Raw genomic sequence first — 12,703 nt, 5'->3', positions numbered from 1 at the left:
CGTGGACGGTTCCTTCTCCCATGAGGACGGAAGGGCCGGGATAGGAATGGTGCTCCGCGACCAGGAAGGGGCCATCATCTTCTCTGCGTGTCGCTCACTACGGTCATGCCCGGACCCTCTGCATGCTGAGCTGGCTAGGTGCATGGAGGGCGTAGCATTAGCCCTCCAATGGACCGAGCTGCCATTCATCGTCGAGAGCGATAGTTTGCAGGCAGTGCAGCTGATCAATGCCTCAAGCCAAGACCGCTCGCAGTACGCCATTGTGGTTTCGGAGGTGAAGCGTTTTATGAGTGAAAGGGAGTGTCGTTTTGTTCATGTTCCTCGAGAGCAGAATAATGCAAGCCATGTGTTGGCTAACTTTGGAAGAACAGAAGACCGTACTGTGGTCTGGCTCCGCTCCGGCCCGGACAATATCCCTAGCTTGTGTAGGGAGGACCTTCTTGGCTCTTGAGTAATACAAATCCCTTTCACCCCCGCAAAAAAATGGCATTACTGCTTTACAAGCACCACGATCTCCATGTAGCTATTTACTTCACTTGAAACTTCTTATATGATTTTTTTATCTTGTTTTTTAGTTTTATATTCTCAAATAAGCTCTTCATTTTTGTATGAATGGTCAAATAATGTAATTCAAATAATTAAGTTGTTGTCCAAGGAATATTTTCTGAAATGATGTATTTATTATCCCAGATAAATATTCATCATACAATCACATTTCCCATTTTGTATTTGAGAATAGTAAAAACTATATTTCCTTCTTTGCTTGAAAACGACCTATTGCATTTCTTGATAGTTTCAGTTCATGGTGGTCATTACTTCTAAAAAAAAGATATATTTTAACCTGATTAGTTTATATATATGTATCATTGTCATCCGTAGTAACACACGGACATTCAACCAATCAATATAAAATTTAAGAAAACTTTATTTTTGTCACTTTAGTTTTTGCCCACTTTGTTTATGCTACTCTAGAATTTGGCATATCACTTTTGTCACTCTTGGCTTTTGACAATACATTACAAATGCCATTTCATGGCAAAAGCAATAAATTTTCATTTCACTTTTGCCACTCTTAGATTGTCACTCTAAAATTATTGCTATTGCCATGGAATGACAATTGTGATGTATTGTCAAAACCTAAGAGTGATAAAAGTGAAATGTCAAATTCTAGAGTGGCAAAAGTAAAGTGATCAAAAACTGGCATAAACAAAGTTTTCCCATAAAATTTAGCTTTACCCAAAAAAAACTCGCGCGGCCGCAACTTCCCTCACGAAACCTCGCCGCCACGTCACTTCGCCTGGCTCCCCACTCCCCAGCAGCTCGAGTGCCCCCGTCCCCCATCGCCGGCGGACGGCGCCGACAGGATAATGCGCTCACAGCTAGGCGCCGGCGCCAGCACCGGCACTGCATACAAGTTCTGAGCGCTCTTGACCGGCCGCCGGCCTCCATTGCTCCGGCTAGGTCGCAGGTTAGTAAAAGACCTAAATCTGTCTACAGTTCGGCAGGCACCAGTTATGCTGTGCTGTTGCTAGACGAAAACAAATTAATATTCTGCATCTATACGCCACTTCAATCAGAACCCTGAGATTGCAAATTGTAGAGTCCTATTGTTGATTACTGTACTAGTTAGTTAGTGCCAATTCTGCTTTCCTGTATGGCTGTATGGTCTTAGTCTCTCTGACGAATAAGAAAATTAGACAAATCAGGGAGGTGCCTGGCCAGCTCCATTTTGTATTGAAACGGAACCACATGGTCTACAAACATTCAAAGTAATATAGGCTTAGAAACAAAGATTCATGCACATAGGCAGATTGCACACAACTTCTCATCGAAAACGTAGCCGTCGTCCGCTCACCCCTCCTCCTGCTCAGTGGCATTCGTCTGTTTCGCTATGCCCACAGCCACAAGGTTGCAGAGAAAGTTTGTGTGTAGGTTGGGCAGCTTGGAGGACTTATATTGTCTTCAGTTTGAAGTTACATCCGGACTGTACTTTGGGTGCAATTTGTCATTGGTCCCCAAGGATCCCCTAGGATCTCTTCTACAGCTCTCAACCCCATGATGCTCTCTGATTTCTCAGCACCATAGCCCCAAGGCTATCCGATTCCTCCTCTTTGACCTCTTTGAAGGGAACTTTCCACCAAGGTTCATGTTCAACCAAGGTTGGTGGTTAAAAACCATGTCATCGAGACAATGCCACAATCCCCACAGGACTGCTGCTTTCACAACATTGAATGCTTTAAATCTTCTTTTACTAAACCAGCAGCTAGCAAGAGATTTAAAGTTCATCACATTCATACTAAACTCTCTCAAATCAAATGTCAGCATGGCCCCAGTTTGTCTTCGTTTTCTGCTATCGCCACTGGTGACTTTTGAGCGTGCAATTCCCGACTTTGGTGTCTCATTCTTACCTGATGTTCTACAGCGGAAATGGTTCTCGAGCAACAGGTGTTCGGTGAAGTTCACCTCAGCAGAGAAAAATAAATAAATCATTTTCTGTTAAATCTCCAGGACAAGGGAAATGTGGTTATTTGGTCATGGTCAAACATGCCTCCTCTTGTTATAATGGAAATGAAAACATGAAAACATTTAAAAATTCACCAGAGAAATTAGCTTTTTTACGGCGGTAAATGTGTAAACCCTTAAATGCTAGTGGCAAACATGCAATGCAAATTTCACCCAAGTTCTAAAATCTAAACTACCTCTTTGCCACAATTTCATGCAGGTATAGCTCCAAGAATAGGTGTCTTGTGGTGTCTGTTGATGGCCAATAGCGAGTATGAGTATGCAAAGAGTGAGTTCGAGTTCAACCGCCGCCGCCCAGCCTCCAACTGGATTGTCATCCACATCGATGGCTGCCATTTCCACCGGTACAGTGTTCATGTACCAATGCCTTTTGCTTATTTTTCTAAGTATTACCATGTGGGAAGCATGCAAAGAAGGCTACTATATGCAAACTTGAGAATTACTGTTGCTTCAGATCATAAATAGTTTATCTTTGTTGTTCTGTCTAGTGTACACTATTTTCAGTCCTTGGTTTGTTAGATTCTCAAAGATGCATGCCTTTGAGAAACCAAATGATGAGAATGCTTTAAGATTGATGAACGATTGTGCCACTTCTATGCTCAAGAAATTCCTGACATAGTATTTGCTTATGGTGTTAGCGATGAGTACAGGTATAGTCTGTATAGCATCTTCTCATGAAAGTTAATTTATAAAAAGTATGCAGATTTTACGTAAACAAACTGTATGCAAATACTGTTGTGAATGGAGACACTTCTGGATTGCACGGGCTCCATCCTTGGATAATAATCTCAAGTCTCTTATATAGTTATATTTCTGTTTGCTTTGCAGTTTTGTTTTCAGAGAGGAAACAAATTTCTTCAAAGATGAGGAAGGTACCTTATTTGATTTGTTTGCTCTTCACTGATTATTTAGGATATAATTTCCATATCCAAAACTATTTGAACTATTCAATTATAATATCTCATGATGTCATTGACTTCTCTACCAATACTTACAGCAAAATTCTCTCTGTGTTTTTTTTTACTTAACATCTGTGTATGTGATGAAGTGGAAATATTTCTTTCCAGATAAAGAGTTGAGGGAGCCTCCCTATTTTGATGGCCGAGCTGTGTGCTATCTAAATATAACCTCCGTCCCAAATTACTTGTCTTAGATTTGTCTAGATACGGATGTATCTAACACTATCGTATCTAGACAAATCTAAGACAAGAAGTTCGGGACGGGGGGAGTATGAAGACCATTTGTGATTATTTGGCCTGGAGGCAAGTGGACTGTAAGCATCTCGAACTACAGTCGACATTTTCCTAGTATAAATAACAAGATTATTGTATTGTGCGATAATATCATGGCATGTATGTTACTCCCTCTGTCCGGAAATACTTGTCAGAGAAATGGATAAAAATGGATGTACGTCTAGATACATCCATTTCTCCGACAAGTATTTCCGGACGGAGGGAGTATTTGCCAAAAATTGTAGAAACTCCAGCAACATTGAATAAACAATATGGTGTATGTATGCGTCATTCAATAAGATTTTTTTCTCTGGTTGCCCTAGTTAGTTTCTTTATTTTATTGGGTACGGTTTAAACATATTTAATTGTGGGTGTGCCTTTCAGGTCATATAAATAATCATTATGATACTAGATGGTTCTGGATGCTAGTGAAATCTGGAAAAACTGAAAAGGAGGCACAAGAAATATCGTAGGTAATCTAAGTCTTCTAGAGTTTGAGTTATCTTTTGTAGCATTTGTATAAATCTTTTTTTGTGTGAACCATCTTGTTCTAGGGAATATTTGCGAAGGACAAGAACGTGTTGCTTTTGCAGCAGTTCCAGATCATCTATTGTGATGAACCAACTATGTTCCGAAACGGGTCCAGCATTTACCGAGATAAGGTAATGTTGTCAAACATACAAAAATAAATCATTATTAATGTTCCTTCTCATTCTCAGTGAAATATTTCCATGTTCTGTACAACAACAACAAAGCCTTTAGTCCCAAACAAGTTGGGGTAGGCTAGAGGTGAAACCCATAAGATCTCGCGACCAACTCATGGTTCTGGCACATGGATAGCAAAGCTTCCACGCACCCCTGTCCATGACTAGTTCTTTGGTGATACTCCAATCCTTCAGATCTCTTTTTACAGACTCCTCCCATGTCAAATTCGATCTACCCCGACCTCTCTTGACATTATCCACACGCTTTAGCCGTCCGCTATGCACTGGAGCTTTTGGAGGCCTGCGCTGAATATGCCCAAACCATCTTAGACGATGTTGGACAAGCTTCTCTTCAATTGGTGCTACCCCAACTCTATCTCGTATATCATCATTCCGGACTCGATCCTTCCTCGTGTGGCCACACATCTCAGCATGTGCATCTCCGCCACGCCTAAGTGTTGAACATGTCGCCTTTTAGTTGGCCAACACTTAGCGCCATACACCATTGCGGGTCGAACCTAGAACTTGCCTTTTAGCCTTTGTGGCACTCTCTTGTCACAGAGAATGCCAGAAGTTTGGTGCCACTTCATCCATCCAGCTTTGATTCGATGGTTCACATCTTCATCAATAACCCCATCCTTCTGCAACATTGACCCCAAATATCGAACGGTGTCCTTCTGAGGCACCACCTGCCCATCAAGGCTAACCTCCTCCTCCTCGTGCCTAGTAGTACTGAAACCGCACCTCATGTACTTGGTTTTAGTTCTACTGCCTAAAACCTTTCGATTCCAAGGTTTGTCTCCATAACTCTAACTTCCTATTGAACCCCGTTCGACTATCGTCAACTAGCACCACATCATCCGCAAAGAGCATATACCATGGGATATCTCCTTGTATATCCCTTGTGACCTCATCCATCACCAAAGCAAAAAGATAAGGGCTCAAAGTTGACCCCTGATGCAGTCCTATCTTAATCGGGAAGTCATCAGTGTCGACATAACTTGTTCGAACACTTGTCACAACATTATCGTACATGTCCTTGATGAGGGTAATGTACTTTGTCGGGACTTTGTGTTTCTCCAAGGCCCACCACATGACATTCCGCGGTGTCTTATCATAGGCCTTTTCCAAGTCAATGAACACCATATGCAGGTCCTTCTTTTGCTCCCTATATCTCCATAAGTTGTCGTACCAGGAAAATGGCTTCCATGGTCGACCTCCAAGGCATGAAACTGAATTGATTTTTGGCCACACTTGTCATTCTTCTTAAGCGGTGCTCAATGACTCTCTCCCATAGCTTCATTGTATGGCTCATCAGCTTAATTCCACGGTAATTAGTACGACGCTGAACATCCCCCTTGTTCTTGAAGATTGGTACTAATATACTCCGATTCCATTCTTCTGGCATCTTGTCTGCCCGAAAAATGAGGTTGAAAAGCTTGGTTAGCCATACTACCGCTATGTCCCCGAGGCCTTTCCACACCTCAATGGGGATACAATCAGGGCTCATCACCTTGCCTCCTGTCATCCTTTTTAAAGCCTCCTTGACCTCAGACTCCTAGATTCGCCGTACAAAACGCCTGCTGGTAACATCAAAGGAGTCGTCCAGCTCAGTGGTAGAACTCTCATTCTCCCCATTGAACAGTTTGTCGAAGTACTCTGCCATCTATGCTTATTCTCCTCGTCCTTCACCAGGAGTTGGTCTGCTCCGTCCTTCCATGTTCTGTCACCAAAATATTTTTTGCAAGATTTATACTAGTGACCATGATAGTTTCCAGTCATAACTTGGTGCCAGATGTATTTCTAGCATTTTTGAATTCTCATCCGGTTACCCAGACAGTTACATGTGTTCTCGCTTTAGGGATAATCAAAACTCCTCAGTTGCCATTTTATGCCATTCACTTGTGTGATATTGCATTTCTTTTGTGGGCCTGATTGTTGAATAATGTTATTTTGTGGGACATGTTTTTCTCAACTTTTAGTTAAGATCAATTGACCCTGTTAGGTGCACTTTTGCATATTGAAGTGTTGTACATATCGTTTGAGTTGTATTATAGCCGTGTATATCTTTTATATTTTCCTCATTGTATAAGGGTCTTTTTGCATATTTCCCTCACTTGTACGTGTATATATACTAGCCTGTGGCCCCACGGGAATACAAGTTGCTATTTCCCTAACATTGTATTAGAGCCTAGGTTTTTTTTCCTCCTTGCATGTTGCAACTCGTGCTCATATAGATCACTGATCAAATCAATCTAGTACTTCCCCTACATTAAGCTTCATGCACTAGCCAACGCAACCAAAAGTTCGGACTGATGGAAGGGGCTAGGCAATCCTCATATACACTTCAACACCCCCTCGGCCTATACATGGATACAGAAGGGGCAACGACAAATTTTGGATAAATTGTGGAAGCCAGGACTTGAACTCAAGGCCTTAGGCCCTGATACCATGTTAAGCTTCATGCACTAGCCAATGCAACCAAAAGTCTGAACTGATGGGAAGGGCTAGGCAATCCACAGATACACTTCAACACCCCCTCTCACATGTGACGCTGGAAGTTAACGCATGAATAAACTCAGAGGTATGGCTCAAGAGGCTTATACATGGACATGGAGGGGGGCGGCAGTAATTTTTGGATAAATTGCAAAAGGCGGGACTTGAACTCAAGACCTTGGACTCTGATACCATGTTAAGCTTCATGCATTAGCCAACGCAACCAAAAGTTTGAACAGATGGAAAGGGCTAGGCAATCTACATATAGATTTCCAACACCCTCGAGGCCTCGACGTCTTCCAGCGTCCAACTCTCCACCTTCCTGTTCGCCAACCCGTCAGGCTATGACCCAGGGCAGGAGGATTCCCATCCTATACGAAGCTCACTTGCGTCGTCCAAGCCTCGTGTGTTCCCAATCCACGCTTGGCCAGGCCACCGTCGCCCAAGCCCCCGCCTGCCCTTTCGCCTGGTGCCACTACCCTCTAGACCAGGTAGCGCTGCCCACCTACAGGGCTGCCTCCACCCGTGCGATCTAGGGCTGCCCCGCTCCAGTCAGCCGCCATCCCGCCCGCCCGCCATCTCAGTACATGTCGCCGTCGTTGCTCTCCGGTCTATCTGCGCTGAGAGCCACTAGTTGCTACACCTACTCGCAAAGGTCCAGGACTCTGCCCCTTGTGATGTTTGCCCATTGCCCCACGCACGGCTCTCCCGACTTGCATCTGGTGCTTCCCCTACTTCTGGTACTTGCCTTGTTGGTTATGGGTTAGCGCCTTGTTTCGTCGAGTGCTCTTTTCAGCAGCTTTGCATTTCCTTCAAAAAACAATGTCTTCATCCTTGGGCACACCTCTTTCTCGATGCCCGTTGACTTCTAACGGTGTTCCCTACATCGATTTCATCTTGCACACGCGCCTTCCCTCGGTGCTTGGTGCTCGTTCACTTGTAACGTCACCCTCTTTGGTGCCTTCCGTAGGTTCTGGTGGTCGCTCTAGAACGACTCGTCTTGTGACCTTCACAGATGGTGATGGTCGTTATAAACCGACTCTTCTCACTTCCGCCAGTAGTATTGGTGCACATCGTGCTGCCGACTACGTCTCGCACATGCGCCTTCCATTGGCGCTTGGTGCTTGTGTGCCTGTGACCTCGTCTTCGCCATCGACTTCTATAGACGGTGATGGTGTCCCGACTGAGGGGTCCCTCATCACGTCGGTTCCCGGCCTGGTGGGCTGGGCTGAGGACCCCTAGGTCGGTTCTGTCATGGACCGCATTGGGCAACCCATGACACGTTATATGAAGACTCCGGAAGACTTGCAGTACAAGACGAAGATACCAGAGCCGTGGATGACTCTACCTCCACCGACGTAGTCGACTAGGATTTGTGACCCTAGGGCCCCCGGTATGGCTATATAAGCCGGGGTCCGGGCTAGTTGATAGATACATTACAACATACAGTTTCTCGGTACTATACCCTGTACTTTGTAGACCCCTATCGCAATTAACACAGAGCAGGTGTAGGGTTTTACCTTCGTCGAGAGGGCCCGAACCTCGTAAAGACCCGCCTCCTGTTACCATCTGGCCTAGTCACCTCTTCGGGATACCCTACCGAGGGATCTACCGAAATCGTCTTCGATAGTGGTGGCCCATGCAGGTCCCGCTAGGTGAACGCAGATGCTTGATGGAAGCTCCGATCGAGTCCGACGCATAGATATCCACCATGACAGATGTTCGTCTTCGACCCCGCCACCTTTGTCGCCGACTCGACTGGCCACCTTGGCTAGATCGAGAACTTTCCTCCAGGTCGGATCGTCGGCAATCTAGAGTACGCTGCAGATTCCTGCGGAGTTCATTCTCCAGGGTTTGGCGTCATGCTGGGCCCAGGAGCAGTAGGAAGAGGTAGAATTTTTTGACCCACCCACCACCCAACAGACCGCAAACATCGAGGATCTCATCGAGGTGCTTGCTGGTGCAATAAGAGATGGAAGACCTGGAGGAGGAGATCGGCGAGTCTGCTAAGAGCCGGCCGCGAGCCGTGCTGCCCTTACGCCCGGTGCGGATTAGAGGCAGAACGCTAACAGCCCGACAGCCGAGGAGTCGGTGGCTAGAGAGGGCAGGGAGCTCAGTGACAGGGATATCCAGGCCCTGGATAGAGCTTTTGGTAGCCCGAGGCGCGACCATGCTCGCCAGTGCGTCTTGAACATTGTGGGCAATGCTTCGAGGGAGAAGCGCCGCGTGGAGCGCAGGTCGGAAGAGCTGGACAATGCATGGGAGTGAGTCCAGGCTGTTGAGTAGGAAATAGAGGCAATCCGGGCCTCACTCAAGACCGCCCCGATGGCGAATAGGTCCCGCCCAACGGCAAAGAAAACCACCCAGACAACAATTAAGGTTGCACTGGCCATGAAGGGCAGGCGGATGAAGGATGACATGAGGAACACTGCAACACACAACTCATCCTTGTACCGCACCCCGGGAAAGAACATGCTCGCAGCTGCCCAGTGGCTGGCTGAGATCAATTTCCCGGTCAACCATCCGGACAGGAAGCGATTCCAGGAAGCCATGTAGTACCTGGATACGGCAGGGTGACAATTGGATGTTTATGCCAAGTCGAAAAGCCACCTTGGAATGTCCGGTAACGTGGGTAGCTCGGCTACCCGGCGTACTGGTAAAACAGGGTCTCTCAATCAAGTCTGGCATCAATCGCCGGCTACTGTTGCGGCTCCCCGTACTATCCACCAGGCTAGATCCGCTCAGGGGCCCATCACGCGGCCAACCTCCATACAGAGGGCAGCTTGGATGTGCCTCCAGTCCCGAGACAAGCACCAACGAGCCTACACAAGGTATGCCCTGGCGATGGGTCTGAACGATGCGCGTCACACGATCGACGCCATCCGTTCGGCAACCGCGGGTCCATCTGCCATGTATCTCACCTGCTTCTCGGATGAGATTGTCGCTCATACCTTCCCGCCAAACTTTAAGATCAACAACTGCGAGAAGTACGACGACAAACAGGACCCCGAGATCTGTCACAGATTACCTATTCGTGGTCAGGGTTGCAGGCGGTGATGACTGGCATGCCATAAAGCACCTACCTCTCATGCTCGAGGGAGCGGCCAGGGCATGGTTGAACACTCTCTGATGTAGGGCAAACCCTATGGTGGCTCGATCTTCACGAATTGGAGGGGGGTTCGGGGAGGAACACGAAGAAACGAGGGGAAACGTGGAGAAATCAAAGGGAAAACACTCTATTGGACAAGTTCCACACCAAATTCCTATCAAGGCACTTCGGACACTACAAGCCTAAGTCGATGTTGGCCTTGATGGACATGCTCGACAGGAACATCGTAGGGGAAGACATGTGGCTTGCGAAGCAGCGGGCACCCGATGGCGATCCGGGCTCGTCCAATATAAATGACCAGTCCGGAAAGTCAAGGCGCAATCAAGAATAAGCACAGGCACGAGGACGGCGATGACGACGAGGTCAACTCCGCCTTTGCTCCCTAGGGTGGAAACAACAGTCAGAAGAAGAAGTGGAACAAGAAGAAGGGTGGCGGTGGCAATTCGACCTTCAACAAGATCATGGATAGGCCTTGCGACATCCATGGTCTGGAGAACGACGGCGACCCTCCGGCAAACCACACAACCAAAACTGTTGGGTCCTCAAGAAGGCCATGCAGTTCGGGAAGGCCGACACTGGCAAGCCAAATCCTCGCAATGACGACGAAGGACAACTGCAGCCCGGTAAGGGGAACAGCGGTCAGAAGCAGTTTCCGCTCCAAATAAAGAATGTGAACATAATCTGCCCATGTTACACTTCGAAAAAGGACCGCAAATGTGTTCTCCGTCAGGTATATGCCGCGGAGCCCGCCGAGCCGAAATACAATTCCTGGTTGGGAATTCCTATCATCTTTGATCGACGTGACCGCAAACGTGCTCCCCACGGTGAAACAACCGCACTCGTCCTGGACCCAATTGTTGATGGTTTCCACCTCACTAAGGTCATGATGGACGATGACAACAGCTTAAACCTTATATACGCTGACACAATGAAGATGCAGTTTGATGAATCATGAATCGAGACGATTAAAAGCAGGTCAAGGGTATTATCCTGGGCATGGAGTCCTCTTGCATTGGAAGGGTCACGCTAGACGTGGTGTTAGGTACCCCAGACAACTATTGTTTGAAGCTTAAGCTTCGACATAGTACCTTCCAAAAACAGCTACCATGCCGTCCTAGGTTGGATGGTGTTTTGCTCGATTCGGCACAGTACCGCACTATGCCTACTTGAAGTTGAAGATCCCGGGCCCGAACGGTGTCATCACCATCTCCGGGAACGTCGAGCGGTCTCTGAAGACCGAGCAGACCACATTAGCCTTGGCAGCCGAGGCTGTCGCTGAAGCCTTGGCAACCGAGGTCCGAGGAGCTTGCCGACTTGTGGTCCAAGGTCGATAAGGACAACATTAAAATCACCAAATGTACCAAGTCTACGTCGTTCCAGTCCGGTCAGGACATCCAAAAGTTCCAGGTGCACCCTAACGATCCGACCAAGACGGCTTCGATGGGGACCGGCCTAGATAGCAAATAGGAAAGCTCGCTCCACGATTTCCTCCATGAGAACTGGGATGTATTTGCCTGGCATCCATCTGATATGCCAAGGCATCCCGACGGAGATTGCGGAGCACAGCTTGAACATCTTACCTGGTGCCAAGCATGTCAAGCAGGCCCTGTGCAGGTTCTCTGAGCCCAATCGAAAGGCTGTGGGCGAGGAGCTGGCCAAACTCCTGGAGGCTGGCTTCATCTGAGAAGTGAAGCATCCTGACTGGTTATCCAACATAGTCATGGTGCCGAAGAAGAACGAGACCTGATGTCTCTGTATCGACTTCAAGGAAGTCAACAAAGCACGAAGGATCCCTTCCCCCTGCCGCGCATCGACCAGATCGTTGATGCCACGGCCAGGCACGACCTCCTCTACTTTTTGAATGCGTACTCAGGGTACTACCAGATTAATCACGTCGTCCGTCCAGGAGGCCACCTCATTTATCACGTCGTACGGGCCCTATGTACCAACGGATGATCCAGAAGTGCCTGCAGCTGGAGATCAGAACCACCGCCAAAGCATACGTCGGTGACGTAGTCTTCAAGACCAAGAAAGCCGACACCCTCATAGACGATCTACGCGAGACCTTCGAAAATCTGCGTGCGTTTAACATTAAGCTCAATCTAGACAAGTGCGTTTTCGGCGTACCGTCCGGTAAGCTTCTAGGATTCATCGTATCGCAGTGTGGGATTGAACCAAATCCCGACAAGATCAAGGTGCTGGCTAAGCTCGGTATACCATCCAAGTTGAAGGAGATTCAAAGGCTAGCCGGATGCGCCGCTTTTCTGAGCAGGTTCATCTCCAGGCTCGGGGAAAAAGCGCTCCCCTTATACCGCCTACTAAAGAAAACAGACAACTTCGAGTGGACGACCGAGGCCAGCAAAGTCTTGGAAGAAATAAAGACACTATTGGCGACCAACCCGATCCTCGCAGCACTGCATGTCGGCTATCCGATGTTGTACATCTCGGCCACCAATCAGGTGGCTAGCGTTGTGCTCGTGGTAGAGCGGTAGGAGGAAGGTCACGCCTACAAGGTACAACGTCCTTTCTACTATGTTTCCGAGGTGCTATCTCCGTGCAAAACGAGGTACCCTCACTACCAGGAGATCGCCTACGCGGTTTTTATGTCATCTCGGAAGCTCCGGCACTATTTTCAGGAG

The 12,703-nt window shown here is 47.4% G+C and overlaps 1 protein-coding gene across 4 annotated transcripts in view; it reads left to right on the top strand.

Moving 5' to 3' along the window:
- Nucleotides 1–1,261: 1,261 nt before the first annotated feature.
- LOC123180614 (probable tRNA(His) guanylyltransferase) overlaps nt 1,262–12,703 on the top strand; it is a 73,101-nt gene continuing 61,659 nt past the window's right edge. For 3 of the 4 annotated variants that reach the window (XR_006491145.1, XR_006491147.1, XR_006491149.1), the window contains exons 1-6: nt 1,262–1,468; nt 2,723–2,867; nt 3,352–3,395; nt 3,591–3,796; nt 4,140–4,228; nt 4,310–4,417. The gene's annotated coding sequence lies outside the window, so the exon portion shown is untranslated. The remainder of the gene's footprint in view (nt 1,469–2,722; nt 2,868–3,351; nt 3,396–3,590; nt 3,797–4,139; nt 4,229–4,309; nt 4,418–12,703) is intronic. The other variant, XR_006491148.1, reaches the window with a different exon arrangement.

Source organism: Triticum aestivum, chromosome 1D, assembly GCF_018294505.1.
Source record: "Triticum aestivum cultivar Chinese Spring chromosome 1D, IWGSC CS RefSeq v2.1, whole genome shotgun sequence".
Lineage (NCBI taxonomy): Eukaryota > Viridiplantae > Streptophyta > Magnoliopsida > Poales > Poaceae > Triticum > Triticum aestivum.
Note: the sequence above shows the minus strand (reverse complement) of the source record. Positions and strands in the feature narration are given on the sequence as shown.